Source organism: Orycteropus afer, unplaced genomic scaffold (assembly GCF_000298275.1).
Source record: "Orycteropus afer afer isolate SDZICR_OR568_19922 unplaced genomic scaffold, OryAfe1.0 scaffold00749, whole genome shotgun sequence".
In the NCBI taxonomy this organism is placed as follows: domain Eukaryota; kingdom Metazoa; phylum Chordata; class Mammalia; order Tubulidentata; family Orycteropodidae; genus Orycteropus; species Orycteropus afer.
This window is the reverse complement of record NW_006922336.1, coordinates 320,799-326,650: the sequence shown is the minus strand read 5'-3', so window position 1 is coordinate 326,650 and position 5,852 is coordinate 320,799. Positions and strand designations below refer to the sequence as shown.

At 34.9% G+C, this 5,852-nt stretch overlaps 1 protein-coding gene across 1 annotated transcript in view; it reads right to left on the bottom strand.

Annotated features, from left to right (window-relative positions):
• CNKSR2 (connector enhancer of kinase suppressor of Ras 2) overlaps positions 1 to 5,852 on the bottom strand; it is a 472,642-nt gene that overhangs the window by 465,885 nt on the left and 905 nt on the right. The gene's annotated exons all lie outside the window — the stretch shown is intronic.

The window sequence follows — 5,852 nt, the reverse complement described above, 5'->3', positions numbered from 1 at the left end:
GGGTTTGAACCGCCAGCCTTCTGGTTAGCAGTCAAGTGCCTTAGGCACTATGCTACCAGAGCTCCCGAAAGAAGCAGCCTAGCTGGTACTAAAAATAAGACTTACCTCATAACCAAATCTTCAGGGGGCGTATAGCCCAGATTAAGGACCTCAATCTTTATCCTAAAAGCAGTAAGAAGCTATTAAATTATGTTAAGCTGATGGGGTTGGAAAGTAAGAGGGCAGGATCAGATGACAATCAAGAAGTTCGTCCTGACTACAGGTTGATGGTTAGATCAAACAAAATTAAGATGCAATAATTAGCATGACCTTGACTGAAAAAGGCTATTTTGCCCTTTGCAATAACAGGAGAAAAAGAGGAAGCAGAGTGCATTAATTTTACCATTTCTAAACCCAACTACCACTTCTCAAACTTTTCCACTGATGAATCCATAATTGCTGAACTGAGTGTACTCATAACCCTGGGAGGTCTGAGAATGCAGCTTTAAACAGCCTGCTGCAAGTCTAAAATTCTTATTAAGCCTAGTCTCATCTTTAAAATCATGCCAATTTTGTTACTGCACTGTGCATATAATATCCATGTTTGCTTTAATATAAAAATAACATTTTAAAATACTTAGCAAAATTAACCCTTTGGCTTCCTTTGATCATTCAGCATCCATAACCAGAGAAACAAACCATTTTGAAGAGCACAGGCCTTTGCTACTCATGAACACTGTGAATTCACTCACCGAACGTTATTCAATGTAATGATCCTGTATTGAAGATTACACTTGCTCTTCAGTCAGACACTAGACCATGACAGTCATAAAAAAATAAAAAGCTTTAGACTCCATTTTATCAAATTATTCACCCTCCAGCCCTCCCTTTTAAATTAGCACAGATGATCTGTCCTTCTAGTATTTTATAGAAACTAATACTTCATCTTTCACAATAAGCCTTATGTGTGAGGTGCTGTAGGGAAGTCACATAGAAAGCTAAAAGTCATTAAGAACAAATTAAGTCCAATCTGAGGCTGCTCTGCTATAAATGAAAATGGTAATTCATCATTGCTTTAAGAATAACATTAATACTTAAAATCCTCTCTCCCTTCTTCATATAAGAATTTGGATCAGTAAAATCCTAAATAGCCAACAACATAATGTTAATGATGTAATTAATCATGAAAATAACTCATTTTACATTATTTCCAAATTATTCCTAAGAAACAGATTTGAAACAGCTGTACCAATTCAATACACATTCTTTGTGGGCTTATTTTTGGCAGCCAAAGTTTTATAATGTGGTATTTATTTAAACTCGGGACACGATGAGAGTTTTATTGTCTTTGTGAAATGCAGATTTGTTCTTGTACTTTTGTGCCACCTACTCATGCTCCTCCCTCACTTTCCCTGTACTGCCCACCTCTAGCCCTCAACCACACAAACCTATACACAATCCCTTTCCAGTTAATCACCCCATCTCAACTCTAGAGTCTCTTGCTGTACCTTTACATTTTGAATATATCCCTCTTAGAATATGCCTAAGTTAAATAAATAGCTTAAATAGTGGCTAAAATCTTACCTTTCCCATACACCCCTTCCTGACTTACTAAATACATCATCTTCTCTTTCCATTGGTGCTTGTCAGTTTTGTTTGTTTACCAAATGTACTAGTTGGTACCTGTCTCTCTTTGTCTTGGCATAGGTTTATCCTTGTTACTGCTGTCCCTTACAAAGGCAAATTTTCCCAATACAGAGAATAATTTATTTAAAACAATCCAAGCCAGAGTACAGCCACATAAATATAGATACTCTTTCTTCCTACTCTGCACTAAACTATGAATGTTATCTTAAGGAACAAATATTAATGACATTCCAAATAAAATAATGTTTCTTATGAACTAAACTATACATATCAAAAACAAATTTCTTCTTTGTGTAAAATTATAAGATTTCCTGTTCCAAAACATGTCAAATCCAAAACAGGTAATTGTTGGTGACTATCTAGTCATTTTGCAATTAAAAAGAAAAAAATCTAAGTTTTCAAAAGGAAGTGATACAATCAATATAATTTTCAACTTTAATACTTTTCTTCTTTACAATGTATACTTTTAAATTCCTATCAGAAAATTATTCCTGAAGTCTCAAGACTGTTTAACTCAAAATTCTGACATTTTCCTTTGTCTAATTAAGATAAATTTCAGCCTCAGCTCTGGGTCTTATAGGGGTAAATAATACTACTAAAGAGCATCATACTTGTCAAAACTTCTTTGCCCTATCAGATACATTCTCCTTTACAGTATTTAACATTCACGCTGAATAGAACTTATCTCATCACTGCATTTCCTCTATTAAAAGGTTCTATTCAAAATGTTGGTTTGTCTTTCTTTTTTATACCTAAAATAATGTATTACATTTTCGATCCTCAAGATGGCTGAGTCATCTCAGGACAGAAATTAGAAGTCAGGGAATGCTTCTTGAAGAAAATTGATAGAAAATGGTTTCTAGAAAATAGGAAAGGGTAGAGCAGTTGAGTGTGGGATGGTTTGAGAAAAGACTGTCTTAAAATTCAGATTATTTTAAGAATCATAAGAATGCAAAATTGGTTGGAACAAATAATAGAGACCATAAGAACACTAGCAAAAAGCCTGTTGATTGACTCTGAAAATAATACCTAATCACTTTATTTGACCCAGAAAAGAAATAACAATCAGTGGAAGAATGTCATGGAGAAAGCCTTGTCCTGAAAAATAACTTTAGCTTTGTCATGTGGATATTTGGAATGAGTCTCAAAGTGGAAAAGGGTATAAGAAGAAAATTGGAATTATTGGGTGTGACACGGGCAAGAAAAGTTAATAATAATATTAACAGTAAGGGCCCTAAAGTATTCAGAGGTTTTTGTTATGTTTCAGTGGCAAAAAAAAAAAAAAAAAAGTTGAAAAGAATGGGGACTCAAACAAATGCAGATTATGAAGTATTTCCAGGCTCTGCAAGAGAACAGATAGGAGCTGAGAAATAATGTATTTTAGATTAATAGACTGAGCAAAAATTAAAAAGTTACTGGCCTACTTTTCTGCCCATGCCTTTTTCTAATAACCAGGTTATTTTTATTTACTTTGAAAAGGGTTTATGTTTTAAAATTTTGTCACACCACAGGAGGATTTAATGCAATTTCTAACGAAAGAATATTAGTTTCAAAATGCTAAATGGTATTTTTCTCCAAAATTTTTACAAATTAATATTTAAATTCCAAAGGTCTGTAGGACAGTCTCCAAATAGTCTGTAAGAAGGTCTTCAAATAGTCAGAATTACTATTAGGATAATCAAGGAAGAATTGCTTATGTATCTGACTTATGAGGAATTTATTTATTAGAATTAACATTGACACTATGTCACATCAAATTTTCACTCTCAGCAGAAAATTCAGTTGAGTACTGGATTTTACAAATAGTAGAGCTGAGAGTGAGTAAAAAAAAATGCAAATGTTTTCATATAGCTTTAGCAGTAATTAACAAATTTTATATTTGCAACTCCATCAAATAGATTTTAATAAAAATAGATCAAAATTAACTGTATAGTTTTTTTTATATATAATCTTGACTATATGTTACCAAAGCTTAATAATCTTTTCATCTTGTTTTTTTCCCCTTCATTTCCTTCTTTGATGACTGAGTTTCTACACCATTTCCATAAATTGTCTGCAATCACAAATACACGACCAGCTATTCTTATATGTCTAGTGGCCCCTTTTCTGTTCAATGAAGAGAAAAATACCCTAGAAAGAGCATAAAGCATGTGCCCTACTAAACAGAGTTATAACAATTTATGATTGTGAATAGCTGAAAGCATATGCTATATGTTTTAAATGTTAAGGATGATGAACACTGTCACATTAATAAGGAAGAGCATACTCTGAAAAACTCCCACAATGTTGCAGTTGTTCAAAAGTCCTGTTCGTTTTTTGGCACTGCCTTTAGAACATTATACAATACTAAATGAGATTTATCCATTCCAGTTACAGCCTAATTAGCAGTTGACTTTTAAACATTTCTGGATCTGAGGAAGGCATGAAACATATTTTTTAAATGTCTTTTGTTAAAGTTTATTTAGGAACAAAGTAGGAAAGGAATGTTAATTAACAGTGTAAATAGTAAGCTAAGGAAATGCTTATATTTCATCCAATTAGTTTTTAAAATCTTATTTTCTGATAATATTTCAAATCAAATTTATATGACTATTATAGAAATCCCAGCAGTAAGCAGCTTGGGACTTGAAATATTCGAGACTTGATAATTGCATCAGTTACTGTCTTCCAGTCATATGTGTACAGAGATACACAATTTATATCTTGACTACTTTATTGATCTTTTCAAATACCTCTAAAATGCTTCAACAGGTATGAAAATAAGTCAATCAATTTAAATATAACAACCACTTAAAATCACAGCCAAAGATGCTAGCCCATCTTCAAAGAAGCTACATTTTAGGGTAGAGAGATTTTTTAAGAACTAGTATACTGGAAAACTAAAAATGTGTGTCAAAATATGTGCATCGTAATACTAGCTTCAGTTGAACTAAATTGTTGAAAGAGGGATAAGTGCAGCATGGAACTGGGAGGGCAGGAGGTGAAGAAGATGGAGTATGCAGTTCTCACTGCAAGGGAGCATCATGGGAATTGGTAGTTAGTGTCTGAAGGTAATCTGACTCCCATGAAGCTAAGATATCTTTTCTTTGAGTATTTCAGCCACTGACTCAAACTAAGTAACCTTTTAGATAAATTCAAAGAAAGGGTTCTGTTGTGGATTGTGGCTATAATCCCATTAGGGAAAGGGTTCTCTTTGTCATGTTAATGAGACCTTATTAGTGTAGGGTGTGTCTTAAATCGGTCTCTTTTGAGAGATTAAGCAGGGAAAAGAAGTAGAGATAGGGGAATAGAGATGCCAAGCCACAGGAAGATTCAGCCAGGAGCAGAAGCTCAGAGACAAGGACCTTCCTCCAGAGCCAGCAGAGAGAGAAAGCCTTCCTCTATAGCCAGCTTCCTGAATTCAGCACCCTGAATTTGGACTTCTAGCCTCCTAAACTGTGAGAAAATAAATTTGTTTGTTAAAATCATCCACTTGTGGTATTTCTGTTACAGCAGCACTAGATAACTAAGACAGGTTTTAATTAAGCATCTCACTTCCTGCATATGCCTTGGCTTTTTCTTCCATGACTGACAAGTAAAATGACAGATGTTTGCCTGTATCTGAGAATACAGGAGGGGGAATTGGTGGGAATCTAGGAAAGCAGTATTTTAGTAGCGAATATGGGAAAAGAAACAGAAAAGATGAGCCACTGCAGGACTTTGTCTTAGTCATCTTTATAACCCCCATGGCACCTTAGCACAATGCACCACACACAGGGGGGCAGTCGATCAATAATGAATTTGCTTCAATTTACTCACATCGGTACCGTGCTTTGCAGTTACAAAGCACTTTCCACATATTAGAAAAGAAAAACAAAGTGAATGAGGAGGGGCAAGTAAGGGGATAAAAGAAAAGCAAAATGGGTAAAGGAAAATCCATAAGAATAAGCAATGTGGCTGAACAAAAATGGGGAAAAGGCAGGGGAAAAAAATCATTCTCCCTTTCACTCACAATCCCTTCTAATCACTACCCATCGTTCTAAAGTACCTGGGGGCTTAGAAAGTCTGACTGTTTTGCAAGCTCTGAGAAGGGCACTCCCTCCTCTTCCCAAGGGGCATTTTCATAAATAAGCCTTCAGTCCCTGACTAATCCACCTAGAGTTGGTACCCAAGACCCATCACCAGCAGAGCTCTTAACTCCCAAGTGCGGCCAGGGATCCTTTAGTAAACCCTATCCGTCCCTTTTC